Here is an 18,793-nt window from a genome sequence, read left to right as displayed (position 1 = left end):
AACATCTAAAGCCCATCATTTTGTTCCCTGGCTGCTCCTGGGGAAAGATTTCCCTATGAAACCCTGGAAGGTGTTTCCCCTGAGCCATGCCAGGTTTAATGGCTCCTGTTTGGATCCAATTAGGACTGGCTTGGGAAACTGGGAGAAAACGGAATCAGCAGGGGTGGGGAGATGCAATAGAGGGCAGAGGGGACTCGTTCATAGCTTTTCAGAGGGCAAAGGGGACTCGTTCATAGCTTTTTGGGTATCTGGAAACAGTGCTCACTCATGACTTCGCGTACTCCAAATTGTTATGAGAGCCAATTATTCCACCTATTAAGGTTTTAATGTGGCACCAATAAGTCAAAACCGGTTTAACAACTAAGAATTATAGTTGGTATAAAATGTTTGAATTTGGGCTAATAACATATACTAAGTTATTAGACAGATGAGATTTAAAATGACTAAGGTAAGAAATTGGGTTCATAACGGACACATTAATAGACTACTAAACTGACTTTAAAGGCTCTGGCAGGCACAGTCAAGACACCAAATATACAACAGCTCCATCCGTCCTGAGCTTCCTCATCATGTCACCTAATAGAATTTCAAACACTATTAGCACACTGATAAATACTTATTATATATTATCCATGCATGCTCTTCTTTGAATTAAAAGACAAGAACGGGCACCTGTTACTTTGTTGAATTGGTTCATCTTTCTTTATACTGATGCTGAAATGCTGAGTTTACCTCTCCAGGTTGCTTGAGGAGCCACTAATTTCTTACTAATTTCAGAAAGATCCTTTTGTGACCAGAGTGACCACAGCTCTGACTGGATAAATACCCAGGACAACTGGAGAAAAAGCACCAGGACAGCCTCTGGGAGATGGAGCTGGCCAATACCTTAGAAACCAGACCTAATTTGTCACTGCCATCTCTGCCAGGCCAAAGTCCATCACTGTTCATTTACTCGCCAAATTTTTTTTGAGCAACTGCTTTAAGCTGTGCACTGCTCTAGTTACTAAGAATATGATAACAAACAAAATGTATATGATCTGTCCCATCATGGGGCTTAAAGTTTTGTGGAAGAGATACCCATTAAACAAATAACAACAGCAAAAAAAAGAAAGAAAGAAAGAAAGAAAGAAAGAAAGAAAGAAAGAAAGAAAGAAAGAAAGAAAGAAAAAGAAAGAAAGAAAGAAAAAAAGAGTTAATTATAAATATACTGACCATGGAAGAGGGAGAGAGCCTAATAATACTTCTCTAAGGAATGACAGTTAATCAGAAATCTGAATCATAGAGAGGATCTATTCAGGCAAAAAAAAAATAAGAAAAAAAATGTATACAAAGGTCCTAAAGCAGAAAAGAGCTCTTCAACTCACCAGAAGAAAAGGGGTATGATTAACAGAGACCACTTAATGGAGAGTATGATAAAAATTGAGAGTTTTGTTCTAAGAGCAAAGGGAGCTATTGAAGATATTTAAGCAGGGGAGCCATGTGGATAAATTTGGGTTTTTAAAAACACTTCTATTATTGCTATCTGGAATGGATTGAAGGGATCAACAAAGACAGCTAGGAGGATAATTAGGAAGCAATTTCAGTGATCCATGTGTGAGATGATCAAGGTCTAAGTCAGGATCAGAATGCTGACAGTGGAAATAAAGAGCACTGGAAGGAATCAAGATCCATTTTGAAAGTAGGATCAATAAGACCTGTGATGTATAGGAGATAGGGATGGAGAGAGAGGCAAGTGTCCATAATAACTCCCAGATTTCTGGCATGAAGAACTGGATGGATAGAGATGCTATTTAACCACCTGAGCTTATGGTAGAGGCATAAATCCACATGGAAATTCCATTAAAAGTACATCAATCCCAGGGCACCTGGGTGGCTCAGTCATTAAGCATCTGCCTTTGGCTCAGGTCATGATCCCAGGGTCCGGGGATCAAGCCCCGCATCGGGCTCCCTGCTCAGCGGGAAGCGTTCTTCTCCGTCTCCCACTCCCTCTGCTTGTGTTCCCTCTCTTGCTGTGTCTCTCTCTGTCAAATAAATAAATAAAATCTTTTTTAAAAAAAAGTACATCAATCCCTTGTCTATTGCAATAGCTTAATTTTCTGGATGCCTCATTGATGGAGAACTTAGTTAAGTAAGAGAGAACACTTCCATGGAAGCCAAAATAGATATCATAAAATCCATGAGATAAGATTGGGAACTTTAATACAGAAAAGCCCCTCAAATTCTCAATCAAAACCACCTTTTACTTTTCCTTTAAACAAAATATATTAGACTTATTTATATAGCACTTAGGTGGCCATAGAAATAATAACACAAAGCAATACATAGAACAAGTGAATGGCTCCACAAAGTAGCAACATCCATAAGAATATGGAAACGAAACGAGAGTAGTACATAATTTGCAATGTGAAAAAGGATGTATGGAAAACAGGTAGTTTTAACTGTTTTGATAATATTTGCCCAGGAAAGATATTCTTTCTCTCAATTGTCCTTATATGCCTTGACTCATAAAAATAATCTCTATTACTGCCTTTATTTCTCTCTTTTCTTTTTGTCCTTTTTTGTTGTTGTTTCCCTCTCCCTGTTTTTCCTATCTTCACTTTGCACTTTTTTTTTGGAAATTACAAAAGTAGACTAATTATAATTAGATCCACAAGAAAAGGCATAGTGAAGGTGGGGAAAGTTTCTTAAAAGTCAGCGAATACACAAAGGAAGGCTGTAAGAACCTCTCTCAATCTCCACTGAAGAATCACTAGGCTATGATCTTAAAAACATACAGATGCTTATTTATCTTTGTATCCTCAGATTTTAGCATAATACCTAGAAAAATTGATTTAAAATTTTTTTCAGTGAAGGATATAATGATTATCTAAGCAGATAAAACTGAATCATTAGAAAGGGTAGTGGGGTCAGAAAGCAAGGACAGTTGTAAAGGCTGTGGATGGGAGGGAGGTTTTAGATTAGATATTAGAAGGATTTTTTAATTGTCAGAGTAAAATGTTTTCTTCATATTACATCACCTAGAAAGATCTTGGCTTCTCTTTCCTTTAGCATTTAATCTAATTTGATATTTTTATTATCACACAATTATTACTACAACAAATTGAAATAAAAAGAAAACATGAACCTAAGGGTCTTAAAGTTGAACAAATGAAATTAAACTCTCATTTATATATTTTTCCTAGTCTCTGTCTATACACACACATACAAATACACAAACTAAGTAAGAGTTGAGAAGTAATAATCATGGTATATATACAATTAGGCATTTTGATTATTTTATGTAATAGATCATAAACCTTGTACATAATGTTCACAATATGAGTTTAATGATTCATTAAAAATTCCGTCAATTTGAAAATTATAATCTGAGTGCCCACAATTCAAAAAATTCATTGAAATAACTATGAAAATATATCAAAAGGAATATATCAAAATCCATCAATGTATTTGTTCATTCATTCATTCAACAAATACTTATTGGTGCCAGTTATATGCCAAATACTTTTGTAGACTTGTAGTACATAGTGGGAAACAAGAATTGATCTCTGATTTCATATACTGATTATAATTTAATGAGGTGGATGACATTCTTCCCAGACAATCTTAGAAAGATTCATTTCTGGAGTTGAAAGGCATGAAGGGTCAGAAATGGGCTTTGGTGCATGGTTCAGGACAATTAAATGAAGGAATGTCTATAAAACAGCTGGGACTATACTATGATCCCACCACCTCCCACAAGGGTACAGAGTAGCACTTGCCTTATCTTAATTAAGTTCTTGGTAACTGATTTCCAAGCAGTGTTAGATTAATCTCAGAGGCTCCTTATTAGGGGATTGGGATTAAAGAAACAGACCAGACCTGGAAATAAGTCTAGAGCCACACAACAGTCCAAAGCATGGGCAGATTCGAGGCATGGGGAGGAAAGACAGCCTCAGACTGGCATAGGACTGAAGTAGAGAAATCACTCAGCTCTGCCTCTGGAGAAAAGTCTCCCTTTCAGTAGTACTGTTAGGAGTACTGAACCTATCTGCCTATTTTCTATTCACACACTCCACAGGGAAGCCTGACTATAAGAAGCACAACCCCTGTTGGCCTTACCAGAAAGAGGAGGAGTTCTTTGGTAAATCAAGTAAAGGAATGACAACAAAAACCTTGCCGTCAATTTTTGCTAGTTACATGGTCCTCATTTAGCCATGTGGATAGCTACCTATCCAATAGAATAAAAGATTACCAAAAGTAAACAAATAGAACAAATGACACTAAGGAAATAGAACTAGTGTAAGTAACAGAAGACAACCTAAAAACAATCTAATTGGTATCTTGGGAGATATTCCAGAAGATATTACACCCCAGAATACAATTAGACTACTCCAAAAAAGGAGTAATCAGGAAGTTAGATTTTTCAGGAACTAAATAAGATTTCTAAAATTTAAAAAAAATCAATGGAAGAACAATAATAAATGAACATGGCTGCAAATGAATTTGTGTGATTTGGAAGATAAAGTTGAGAAAAATCTCCCAGAACTAAATCATAAGAGAATGGAAACCATGAGACAATGTAAAAGATAGGAAACGTCAATTCAGAATAGCCCAAAGTAACTAATTAAAATTCCTGATAAAAATATTGTGTTCTTTCCCAAAGGTGGGAGATATAATCAACTAAATTACAGGAGAAATTTTATCTGAGCTAAAAACATAATGGATTAGGCAAATTGAAACAAAGACTTTTCATGAAATTTCATGAAACTTTAATCAGTAATGAAAGCTAGCAAGCAATGATCAATTTTATTGGAGAGCTTACACAAACTTGAGGATGTGCTCCAGCAAAACAAAATAGGAAACCTGAAAAGTAGAAGACATGGAATTGAAGCACAACAGTACCAATCCAGGGTCATGCAAAAAGAAGATAAGTAGGTAGCTAGCCTAATGAGCAATGAGTAAAATTAGTGAGAGTGCTATGTAAAGACTTCTTTTAACAGGCAAGCCAATTCTATTACAAATCGCATGTGTCAGAAATTGATAAGATAAAATCATTTCTTTTTCCTCTCTCAGTAAAGAAAGTACATTCATCTGTTATAGGATAAAACAGATGCAGTGAAATCCATAGTCCAAATAACAAACACACATAAGGAAGCACAACTAGAAAATAAGAAACCATTTGCTCATGATGCTTAGAACAGCCATCTCCTTCAAGAGGCAGAAATTAAGAGACATGGGTTAACATATCCTTCTCTGTGGATCCAATCATTTCACTCAGATCTGTGGAGAATTATATTTACATTACAATTATATTATATATGCATTTATTTATTTTCAATTCATAGAATTAACTTGTAGACAAAGCAGGGCAGACAGTTATAGACTTATGTAAAAGCAATAGTATAGCTAGTAGGAGTTGGAATGTGGAGGAGGAAGGAGAGGAAAATAGATGGAAAAGGTTCAGTAGTTGTTTCCCTTATCAAGTGAGGAATCAATAGATACTCTCTAAATTGTCGGGTAAAGAATAAATAGAGGCCAGAATATATCATTTAGTTATAAATGAAACTGTTAGACATACTAATAGTATAACCAATAAAACTGAGAGCTAAGAAGTAAGAAGTGCATCAAAATACTAATGTGTAATAGTTTGGCATAAATAGATACAATCTAGAGTTGATAAATCAAGAAATTATATTTAAGTATGTTATTTACACATAGCAATTCATGGTGGATGAACCCTGACTATCATTACAGCCTCGTTATATTGTTCATTCTCATGACTCAGGAAAATAACTCTCATTAATAAGTGATTAAAAGACTCGTAACTATGATTCAATTTTTTTGTCTAATTTCCCAAGGAGGAGAAGATTGCCCATGGTTTTGTGTGTTAGCCTGATTTTAATTCCGATAAGAAGAAGAAACTGACAAAATGCCCAGCTCAGATGCAATGAAGACCAAAGAGAACCATCTTAAGAAGAATAAATAGGTGGTGACTGTAGGAATTTTTAAAAGGAAAATTAACTACCTTGAGGAGTACACAAAGCACTACGAAGACCATGAATCAAAGGTCTTGATTTTTGGTAATGTGTTCTGGATGGCAAAGAAGGAAGAGTCTTCTCCTAAAAGGATCTTTCCAAGTTCAGGCATCCTTCTCATGTTTTGGGACTTGATTTTTGCTAGTTAGGCCATTTTTTTATCCAAGCACATTTAACTAACTTGGAAAAAAGATTTCATTTGAGATAATTAATGATATTCATCAATCAAATGCAATGTTGGTCCACTCTGGACAATTCAAATGCCACTACAAAAAGAAAGAAAGAAAGAAAAAGATATTTGTCTGTTATTGGGGACCTCTCTCTTAAGAATATTTGGCAAAGAAAGGCTTAAAAAGAGACTGTGCTCAGGGCATAGTATATTAGGCACATATCACCAGTACCTGCAAATGCCTAGGGCTGTGATCTCTCTTGTTACCATGTATGGCATCAATATGCAGCAATGTGAACCAGACAGACCAGAGGACTGGTCATGCTTCCCTCACAGGCTGTGTGAGCTTTGGCAATTATAAAACCTCTCCAAGTCTCATTTCCCTCATCTGCAAATTGGACATATTGAAGATAATTAGACATAAACTGCCCACCTCACTGATTTGTTATGGTAATTAAATGAGATCATTTATTTAAAAGTTCTTTGTAAATTTTAATATGCTCTATTTATTATTACTACTATTATTACCATTCAGTCCATTGGGGGATAGACTTTAACAAAACTCTTCTATTTGGCCTGTTCTTCTCTCTCTTGCTCTTGTCCAGCACTGAGTATTTTTATAGTATAGGATTTCAAAAGGTTACGCCAGCTCATTGGCTTTCCTACTCCCAGATCTAAGAGGCTCTTCAAATTGACCACACCAATGAGATGGAATTTAAGTTGGCTTGCTAACCCATACCATCAGAGTTCCAATTCAGAATCTTTGAGGTTGGCTACTTCCATAATTAGACACATTTGGTGGTTCTTTTTTCCACCCTTCATTCCCAAGTCCTTCAGCTTATATTATTTTTAAACATGTTTCCTCAGTCAATGGCTTGAAAATGTCTATTTCTCTTTGATTTACTGGTCCCTCAGGCTCTTTGTATTTTACCTGTCCTCCTGCATCATCAGTAAACCACCATTAGATCCTTAATAAATTACCAGAATCCTTTTCATGAAAGCAATTACTGATTGGTATGTCCAGGGAAATTAACCTTTGATTAAAATGGGTTTATGGTTACAGATAGGAAATGTACTTTTTGTGATAGGCAGATCTCCAAGCCAGATGGAGAATGAATGCATCTCAAGGCATTTGCTCATCTCATTAGCCATTCAGAACTAGGAATTTTATAATAATTTTCTATGTATTTTTCTAGTAAATAAATGAAGTAAAATGAGAATTAGTGGTCTATTACTTTTACTAGGTTGTAACACTGCACCAAGCACTATAGACAGCATTAAAGAATATGAAGTATTTTAGAAGATAATTAAAGAAGAACCCAAGTACCCTGATCCCCCCATTACTGATTCATTTTATGCAATGTAACTTGTGAAAATAATATGTGAAACAAAGTTAGTTTTGTAGGGTGTGTGTGTGCACACATGTGTGTGTGTGTGTGCTTTTCAAAGAAGAATGTGGAAATTTTGATACACTTATGACAATGTATTGATTGCATAAAATATTACTTTTGGATGCTATATATTTAATAAACAAATAATTACAAGAGTGTTTGGGACTCAGTCAGCAATTCTGTTGTTTATCTATGCCCATTCCCTGAATGATCCTATCTCCTCCTATGGTTACAAATACTACTTCTATACTCCTGATTTTTTTATATTTATATTTCTTGCACCAACCAGTCCACAATGGATATGTCCAAATATCTACTCAACTTTACACATGGGCGTTTAATAGTCATGTCAAACTTAAACTTTATAAACAGACTAAACGCCTGGTTTCCCCCTCCAACTGCTATTCTTACTATGTTCCTCATCTCTACATGGTACCAACATTCATCCAGAGACTCAAAGGAAAACCTTGAATTTATCCTTGACTATTCTCTCTTCTCCTCACATTCAATTCATTAACATACCTGTCAGATATGCACTTAACACATTTCCCAAATTGGACCATTTCTCACCACATCTATACATTTTATCCTCAACCTGAACACCATCACCTTCCATCTGACAATAGCAATGGCCTCCTGACAGGTTTGCCTACCTCCAATCTTATCCTATACAGTCTGTCCTCCACACATCAGCAGGTGACCTTTTCAGCATTAATCAACTCAGTGTCTTCCAAAGGCTTCTTGGATTATGCAAAGTAGATCCTGAAATCTTTGCCATAGCCTACAAGGCTCTCTATGAACTATGTCTACTGTGCCCTATGTAGGTTGGTTTATTTTTGTTTTGTTTTGTTTTGTTTTAGTAGGCTGGTTTTATTCCTAATTTTGTACTTGCTGCTTCCTATGCCTAGGGGGATTAGACATTCTGGCTTTCCCTAAGACCTGATTAATGTCAGCTGATCTGAGTTTTTTAGAGTATTATGAGTCCTTGACTGCAGTTTCCTTAAAATAAGCCAGATTAGGTTTGGTAGGCCTCTACTTTATAATAATGACAGTTCTTGGCATGATCTTGTCCAGCAGTGTGTGAGCACTGTGTGCAGTGAACCAAGTTTTCACTTTAACACAGGGCAAAATATGAAAAATGACCAAGAACATTCTGTCATTCTCCTTTCCAACTGCAATGTGACGAAGGCCTCCATTTTAAAGGGGCCTGCAAGCACATAGCCAGGGACAACTCCCTTCTAGTCTCAGGTGGTGGTGGGGAAAGCATACAAGGCCCCTTACTCTGCCAACCACTTGGTAGACAGTAGCTGCAGCCCCAATCCCAGTCTGTGAGATGAGGAAAGTCACCAGATTGCCAGCAAAGGGTCAATGAAAAATGAGAGAAATTATGGCGCAAGTATACACAAAATATATGTAGAAAAGGAGACAGCAGTTCTTCTGCAGAGCATAGAATATGTAAGCTGAATGTCCTTGGTACAGAGGTTTGGTTATTGTTTTGGTATTGACACATTTAATTAATTTTTGATAAAAATTTTTCTACTTTTGAAATACTGTATTTCCATAACAATGAGGTCAAAAATGTATGTTTAATAAAAATAAAGTGCTGATTTTTCATCTCTCATGTTGGCTTCAGTACTTAACTTGTCCATAAGGCTTATCAATGTTTGCAGCTTAATTTGGAGGCCATAAATTATATCACTGACATGTGAAAACTAGACGATATAAATCTGCTGAGAAAGCATCAGTATCTATTTCCAAAGTTGTTATTTTAAGGTCTGAGCCCCCCAAACAGAATTTAACCGATACAGCTGCAGAATGTATGTTTACAAATCACTCCAAGAACCATGACTTTTCATTTAGATCAAAGGATTGTAGTTTTAAGCTAATCGTGCTTATTTTCCATTTTTTTTTTTGAAATGAATGGAAAGTGAAGCAGTAGCTATTAACATGTTGGGTTTATTCACAAAGTTGAAGCCAGTTTCCTATCAGTGTGATCAGGTGCTTCAGTTAAAGATGAAACCTCTGAAATTATTGAATGCTACTGTAAAACAAATTTAAAAGTAAAACATAGAAGCCACAATTACTTCTTTTGATAATAAAAATGTAAATTTAGCATAACAGGTTATCATGCTAAAAACATAGTTCTCACTAGATTAAGAAACCTATAGATCAGATATATACTAGGAATGGATTTTGATGTATATGTAATTCATAACTGTATCCAAATAAATTGGGATATTTCACCAAGAAAAACAGAAGCTATAATTGTACACACATACATGTACACACACAGAGTAGCTGAACAATAAAATGTGATGATACTGATATTGATACAAAAATAAAACACAAAACTTCAACATGGCAATGTAAGCTTTGTCTCTTTGCTATTATGAAATGGCTTTTAGAAATATTTGCACTTTTGAAAAAAAATTTTTAATCAACCTTCTTGTCCCTTAGTGTACTTTTTTTTTTTTTTAAGGATCTCAAATTTTGAATGTATTTTGTGCAAAATCAGTTGAAAATATTTAATCAAATTATTAAACAACTGGAGTGCCAACAGACTTTGGCTTTTTCGTCTTTTAGCAAACTGCAGTTATGAACACAGAGTGTGGAAATAAGATGATAAAATTTATCCCTACAACAGCAAGGGAGGAACTGAACAAACGAAACAATAGGAGCTCAAATACTGTGAGAATTAAGATTCTGAAATTTTATAGTTGTGCTTAGGAATAGCTAAATTTCCTATTTATAATTTGTAATGAAGTCCCTATTTTTAATTGGATAGAGCTGTATTATATACTGGAATTGGATAAATTGAGAAGGTTTATGATTTTACAGCATCTATATCTGGTAAAACATTCAAAACCCATAGAGACCACTTATTTGAAGAGTTTTGTCTTATAAAAAATATTTGTCAAAGAATAGAGGTGAAAAGACAGTCTCTGAAAATATTTGGTCTGAAATATTTAAGTATTTCAATAAAAAAAAACAGATTTGAGAGTATTCTCCATTTCGCAGAATATGTTCTGAGGTTACCTGGTATCTCAATATTTATTGAAAAACTGTTTTTCTCATTTCAAAATATTGTGGTGTAGACAGAAAAATTAATTGAAGATGTCAAAGATTTTAAATGTATTAACTTTAAAATGCAAATTGGAAGAAGACTGTGGGAAATTTATGAAACAAATAAAAATTAAAAGGCCATATTGAAAAAAATGACATTCTTCTAAAAAAAAATATTGTATTAGTCAGAATTCTCCACAGAAATAGAACCAATACAATGGATATGCTATCTATATCTATCCATCCATATACATTAGACAGATCGATCGATTTCCATGTATCTACAAGAAAAAAGAAAAAACTTATTATAAGGAATTGACTCATGTAATTATGGAGGCTGAGAAGTCCCGCCATTTGTCATCTGCAAGACAGAGAACCACAAGAGCCAGTGGTACAGCTCCAGTCCAAGGGCAGGAGAATACTGATGTCCCAATTTAAAAAGTCAGGCAGAGAGATGGAATCTTAGGCTTCCAACAGATTGGATGAAGTCCACCCACATGGAAGAAGGCAGTCAATTTACTCCATCTACCAATTCAAATATTGAGCTCAACCAGAATACCCTTATAGACATACCCAGAATGAGATTTAACCAAATATCTGGGTAGTTAACTTGTGGCCCAGGCAAGTTGACACAAAAAAATTACCCATCACACACATATAATGTGGTATTAAGATAGATACAGCTAAGAAACTGATTAAAATATATGAATATAAATTCAGAATAAGTACTCTGCTGATGTCATTTTTAAATGTTCAGAAAGTTAGGGGCACCTGGCTGGTTCAGTCGTTAAGCATCTGCCTTCGGCTCAGGTCATGATCCCAGGGTCCTGGGATCGAGCCCCGCATCGGGCTCCCTGCTCCACGGGAAGCCTGCTTCTCCCTCTCCCACTCCATCTGCTTGTGTACCCTCTCTCGCTGTGTCTCTCTCTCTCTGTCAAATAAATAAATAAAATCTTTAAAAAAAAATGTTCAGAAAGTTAATATATTTTTATTTTGCTCATTTTAAATGTTTGAGTAATCAATATCAACACATTTTTTTCCTCTTGACTTTCTAGATACATGAACCAAATGAACCCATTTTTCTTTCTGTTTGCCTTTGTTTAAAACAGTTTGAGTTGGATTCTCTGCCTCTTGCAAACCAATGAATCTTGACACCACACTTAATAGGACTCTTCTGAAGAAGTAGGGAGATGATGTTTGCGAAGCACAGCATCATGTGTACACATCACATATTTTCCATAATGGTAGCTATTCCTATAAATTTGGCAAAATCAGTTTCAATAGAAATATGTATGAAACACCAAGGTAGTGTCAGGTCCCTGACAATATCTTCAGTGCAATTAGGATAATGCTAATTATGGTTTTCCCTTATTCAACTTTTTCCCTATAGTTTGCTACTTTCTCTGAGTACTCTGCCCTGAGTTCTGGCAGTAATCAGTATTCATGTTAAAGACTGTGAAACAGCTGGCTGGAGGACTAGGCTGAGAAGTTAATAATCGTTGTAGAATAATTTAAGACTCACCTAGAATACCTACTATTCAAATATATTTTCTGAATCATATGTGAATTTATGAGAATCTAGATAATATGTGAATTTCTGATTCCTTAACTATTGCTTCCTCTAGTCTTTCTTAGATTTAAATGCAAAGGTTTGTGAAAAAGGAAACATCATCTGAAATTAGACATTTACTCTTTCATCCAACAAAGATTTATTGAGCACTTACTATATGCCAGGTACTATTCTAGTTACCTGTTACATATCAGCCTCAAAAAATAAAATTCCAACCTTCTTGGAACTTATACTCTGTTAGGGATTAACAGAAAATAAACAAGAATATTAAATAGTAAGTAAACAAATAGTATGTTAGAAGAAAGTAAGTGCTATGGGAAAAAAATATGTATATATACATGATCATTTCAGAATTAAATAAAGTGGTGAGGAGGCCTCCGGGAGAAGGTGGGATTTAAGCAAAGACTTGAAGTGGAAATCTGGGAAGAATGTCCCAAATAGAGAAAACAGATGGAATAAAGGCCACAAAGTGGGAGTGCGCCCGTCATGTTTGAGGAATAACAAGGAGCCCAGTGTGGCTGGCTCGAATGAGCAAGAGGCAGAATAGAGGTGTTGATGTCACAAGACCTTTGGCTTTAACTCTGAATGGAATGAATTAATTTACAAATTTCTCTTCTTCCTGGCAACACAGATGCCCAACACTTAGAAGGGAATCAGAAACCTTGCCATCCTAGGTTAAAAAGGGGAGAGCACATACTTGATGATAAAAGATAAAATAAAAACTCATTGTTTTCCCTGGGAACGCTATTGCAAGAATACATTTAAGAAAAACAAACTGAAATGAAACAAAGGGATTCCAGCTGGAGGAAGAGAAGTGGCAGTTCTTAACAGGCAAGTGACAGAACATCAAAGCCTTGGATGGTGTTATTTGACTGAATGAGTCTTAGTCCATTTCCATGGTAGCCTTTGCAAAAAGTGATTGATTCTCATCACCTTAAGCTGGTATACTTTCCACACTGCCAGAGAATAACAGAAAGGAAGACTAGACATAGTGCTTCTTAATATGTAGTCCATGGACCGGCAGCATAGCATCACCTGGGACCCCCGTGAAAATGCAGATTCCCTGCACCTTCCCTAGGCATACTGGATCATGCTGTCCAGGTACTTTTTATGCATCGAGAGTTTAAGAACACTGAACAGAAAAGTCAACTTCTTAAGGGTCTCTCTGACTCTGGATTTCTATTGACAGTGTCCCATGCCAGGTCCCAAAAATGTTCAGTCCTGGAGTGTTTTGCGTATGGTTTTCAGGGCCACTCATCTTTGGATCAGATGAAGAAGAGTAGAAAAATGCCTTAAGATATTGCCACAGAGAAAGGGAGATGATTTAAATAATTTTTAAAACATTGTTCATGCCTATAGCTGTATAATCATTAAAAAACACTGTGTACAGTTAGTGGCTGAAGGTCACCTTTTCATAGTGATATTTAGATTCGAGGGTGGATTAATTCCTCTGAGTACGCAGTTGTTGATTCTGATGATCTGAGCCAATGAGAAGTAATGATGGCTAAATACCTGAGAGCTGTTGCCTTGTTAGCTATGTTAACAGCCAATGACAATATAATCTAAAGAGATTTACTGTTTGGCTTTAGAAGAAGTACCAAGCTAAAAGTATAATTAAAACGTTTATTAACCTGCCAAGTTGAAAAGGATAGGTTAAGACTTACGGTGTCTGAGGGGTAGCAATGACTTGTTTTCCATTTTGTCTTCTGCCCATCTTGCCCCATGGAATATCCCCACCTACTCTATAGGAACTGAGGAAATGGGCTCACTAATTTTCCTTAATTTCTAGTTTGAGCTCCAAAAAAGACTTGAAAAAAATCCTTTATTGCAAAGCCAGCAATTATTGAAATTCTCTAATTACCCTGTCTGAGACCTTTCTTCATACCAGGGTGATGCAGACAGTCTCTCGATTTTTTTAAAGGTCAAATTACCTTGTTTCAGTATCTTCTGGTGATGGGCCAAATGGGACTAGCTTAATTTAATATGTCTCTGCTGCTTTTCTTTCAATCCAAAGGGGCATCCATCATGGGCTTCTCATTCTGACTGATATTGATCAGGTAATTGCCCTCAGCTTGTCAAACTATCATGATTTTTATAAGAATGAGTCTTTTCTAGAAGAAAGTAGACCCAGAGAGAGATACAAAGATTTCGATTAGAAGTTTGCCCAAAAGCAAGTCAGAGTAGAAGTCAAGAATGTAAAAGAGAGAGAAAGGGAGCTGGGGGTAGGAAGAGGGGAAGGGGAGAAAGTAGAGATAGTGCTGTGTCCTTCTAAAATGCAGTGAATGTGAATTAAAATTATCCACTTGGTGCAATTCAGAAAAAAAAGATCCAGCCCAGCACATAACACAATTCAGCACAAGCCAGTTTTGACAGTAGCTAACTGTGTGGTTACTCAGAGTAAGCGTTTAAAAAAAAAAAAATTGCCAGCCTTATTTAATTTTCTGTCTCAGGATCAAGTGGATACTATTCTTGTGGCTCAGAACCATCATTTTCTTTTTCTTTGCTAGTCTGATGTAAATAAACATTAGCTAACTCTTCAAATTATCCTAGATTATCAGGGTGAAGATGAAACCCAAAATAAAAGGAAAGCTCCTGCCAGGAAAGGAGTTCCTCCAGAAAATTGTCTAATGTTGATTTGGGGAATGTCTTAATGTGCTGCCATGCCAAGCCCAGGGACATCCTGAGAGAAAGATATTTTCTTCAAGACATGCTGAGCAGTGTATGAGATAAATTCAGCTGCATGACTTTATGTGAAATAGAGCAAGGTTACAAAAGCTCATGTGAAGAGTCTAGAAAGTCAAAGTAAGCCCACATGTAGGGTATCATTATAGTTAACAACCAGGTAGTGCTGGGTGTCCAAGAGCTGTATCAAGGTGGCAGGGAGAGCTATCCTGCTACAAGGGCTTCATATAATCATTCACCATCCCTGCAGATATTCAAGACTACCTTGATGCCCTTCAATTTAAGAATAAAGAATGCAGCTTTGTCACCTTCAGAGAATTCTAGAAATAGTCCCTTAAAACACCAGTACCTTCAATGAAGCTGCTTTAAAACAGTTGACTCTTTGTCCAGGTTTTTTTTTTTTTTTTTCAGATCCCCATTAGCCTCAGGCCGTCTTACTTTTGGAGGCCTTGCCCCCCCAACATGTCAATGCTTATTAAAAGTATATCCATGACCCACATTAAACCCAATATTGCTGTAATTATTTTTCAAAAAATATTTGTAAATTTGCTTTTGAAATTATTTGGCTATAAGTAACTGACTTGACTCACAATGTGTAATGAGCTCTCAGCAATCATCATACCTAGTTGAAAATTTTACAAAGTGAGAAAATTTAAACCTACAAATTGTTTTCAAATGCAGTGAAGTTTTAATGAATGCTAAATTTTACAAAAAATTAAGTTGGCACAATATCACATCATGTAAGCATTTAATAGAACATTTATTAAAACACATTCTGAGATTTTCTTTTTGGTATTTTGGATCAAATTTTTTGAGCAAAATACTCAAACTTATCTCACATTTTGAACGAATATGTACTCCAATGTTGGGTCTTTCCAAGGGTAGTAACATGAGTACAGTGAAAAATACTGTTCGTTGGATCTATATAGATTTACAGTAGAATTTTTTTTAAAGCTTCCCCTTGCAAAATCAATCTCATATTGAAATTCATCCCCTACTGGAGGTCAGAAATACCCCAAACAACTGGCCAACTGTCACTCTAGTTACATGGTACTGAACGTTACTTACCCTAGGAGAATATAACCCAAGGACAAGTACAATTCTGGGCTTCACCTGAAACAACTTATCTGTTCGCCAGAGAGAGAGCATCATAAGCTGAAGTTACTGAGAAAGAAAAAAACGATGCAGGGAAAATAAAATGGAAAGTGTTTTTTTCCGGTTTTCAATTCTGGGTTTCAAGATTTCCCTATTTTAATTTCTTTCTTACGCACTCTCCTTTTTCTTACCTGTGTCTCAAGAGAATTGCCAATGGCCTATTGGGCTCACACAGAAACTCACACAGATGCAGCAGATCAAAGATCTGTTCTGTTGTGTTCCTTCACTCTCTGTTTGCCTTCCCCCCAGGAAAACACCAATAACTGACTCTGCTGAGTGGTGTGCATGTCTGCATGTGTGCTGAGCGTGTATGCATGTACATTCATGAGTGGGTGGTTTAAGGGTTTTCCTGTGGGACTCACCCCTCCCTGGGTGGCAGGCAAGGCTGTAAACTTGCATCAAGCCCACCACAGGACCTCCCCATGTCACACCCTCTCCTTTCTTGGCTCCTGGCTCCTGGCTCCTGGCTCCAGCCCTCTGGGGTTATTCAAGCAAATGTAACACCTTCAGTAGTTGTGTCATCTTAGTTGGTGAACACTTCCTGTGACTCCTGACGAACACCAATCCTCAGGGTGAATGCTGTTTATTATGTTCGTATTTCTTGCACTTACATGACATCAAAATTCTTTCTCTGATGTTCAATGGTAATGTGTGTATGTGTATGGGTGTGAGAAAGAGACAGAGACAGAGAGACAGAAATTGCCTGGCCAATTTAACACATCTATTCTTCCACATTTTCAGTATTAACCACATTGTGAAAAGGATAAACCCTCTATTAATCTCTTTTTCTCTCTTAAATTGTGTGTGGAATGTGCCTTTTGGTTCTTCCCTGTGTAAATAATGTGCAAAATAATCAAAGCACCATCACAACCTGACAGCTCAGGCCTTTGATGAATAGGGCTTTATGTGGGATTATCATATGACATTTCCAAACTAAATTATACTTATGGGTCATATAGGGTACTATTGCATTATCATCCCTCAGTGTGGAGTTTGTACATTTTGTAAGAAGTAGAAGAGAGCAAGGGACCTGGAATTAGATGTCTTTATTTTTGAACATGAAAAAAAAAATTAGAAAGCCATCCATTGAACATTCCCTGATTGCTCATCTGAGGTTTTATTCCTTAGATTCTATTACTTCATATACTTAATGTGTTCAGAAATCCTTAGAAATGAGCTAATGTAACACATCCTCTTTACAGATGAGAGAACTGAGCAGAGCTAGAAACACAGTTCAGAGCCCCCAATCCCTTAAACACTTTTCCACCTAACCTCACAACTTGTTTATAGACAATGATATATGTAGACAAGGCTTGGTCAAACCATCAAGGTGACAACACTTCACCTTCAAAGCAAAGATACTCTAAATATGAAATACTAGTTCCAAAAAGAGTTATTTATACACTTTGCCTGCCATTTTGGAAAACATTCCCATTCAAGTCAGATGGTATTCTTTTCTTGGTTAAATTCAAAATAATTTTTTCCCTTTGAATATGATGTTACTCAATAATTTCTTAGGAACAATAGAAGAAAGATACATACTGTCAGATATTGTATTTATTAAATTAGAGCTCTCAGGAAAAAGGTTGGCATGAGTCGTTCAAGATCTCCCTCATATTTAAAAAAAAAAAAAAAAAAAAGATCTCCCTCATATTTTCTTCCAGTGGTCAAACTGTATTCAGCCATGTCTGCCAACCCTAGCCCTGTTCTACTTGCTATTGAGAGTGGCATTAGGGAATTCACCATCTCCTCGGGGAATGGACAGACTCCTAGTCAGTTATGTGCACTGAATTGTGTATATTACATCACATTTTCTTCCAAGGCTACATTCTAGTTGGATATTCCTTGTGGAACATTATTCTGTAAAAAGAATGCTATCCAACCAACTCTACATTTGATAATGCTAATATTCAACAGGTAGGGCCACTACATAACATAGCAATAACACTTAGGTACAGTTGTTGCTTTTTAATAAGAAAAACTGTAAAAAAAAAAGAAAAAGTCACTTATAAACCTGTGAATCACAAGAATAAAATGTAACAAAGATGTGGAGCTGTTATCCTATGACGCAGAATACGAGAGTATCCTTTACCCAAACTCACTCCAAATAAATGTATAGTTCATCTGATTCCCATAGCAGACCTACATGGAATTGTTTGTAACATTGAAGTAAGATAATTAGACCTAAAATAAATTAAAATATATGATACTCCAGGGGACAGTCATTATTAGCCCAATAAGAAGAATTGTCTTAAATAGGATAGAGTCAAGAAAGTATTTTTAAAAAGCCCCTTCGGTTATCAAGCCGAAATTCTTGGCAAATCGCTGGAATATTTCCTTAGCTCCTTCACTGTGGGCTAATATTCCAAGGAGCAAGGTGATCATAAGACAAAATACTAATAAAAGTGCTATAACTTCTCTCCTTGATATTTTATAAATACTGGCATTGACACTTCTGACTTCTTAAAGCTCTCCTTCTTACTCTGACTCAGAGAGTTATACCTCTTTACTACAAATGGCATAATCACTAAACCAGAAATCCACTGTAAAAACATACAAACTTACATGATCCCATGTAATAAAACAGGCACCATGACAACTTGAAGAAGACCACAAAAAACCTGATTACCCCATCTTTTTTCCTTTTATATACTTCTACATATGCAAAACAGCCAGTCATGATAGGTGTTTGTCCAGTTCACTGGTATTGAAGTAACCAAATCTGGTTAAATGATGGGCCTCCAATCAT

Source organism: Halichoerus grypus, chromosome 5 (assembly GCF_964656455.1).
Source record: "Halichoerus grypus chromosome 5, mHalGry1.hap1.1, whole genome shotgun sequence".
Classification (NCBI taxonomy): Eukaryota; Metazoa; Chordata; class Mammalia; order Carnivora; family Phocidae; genus Halichoerus; species Halichoerus grypus.
Note: the sequence above shows the minus strand (reverse complement) of the source record.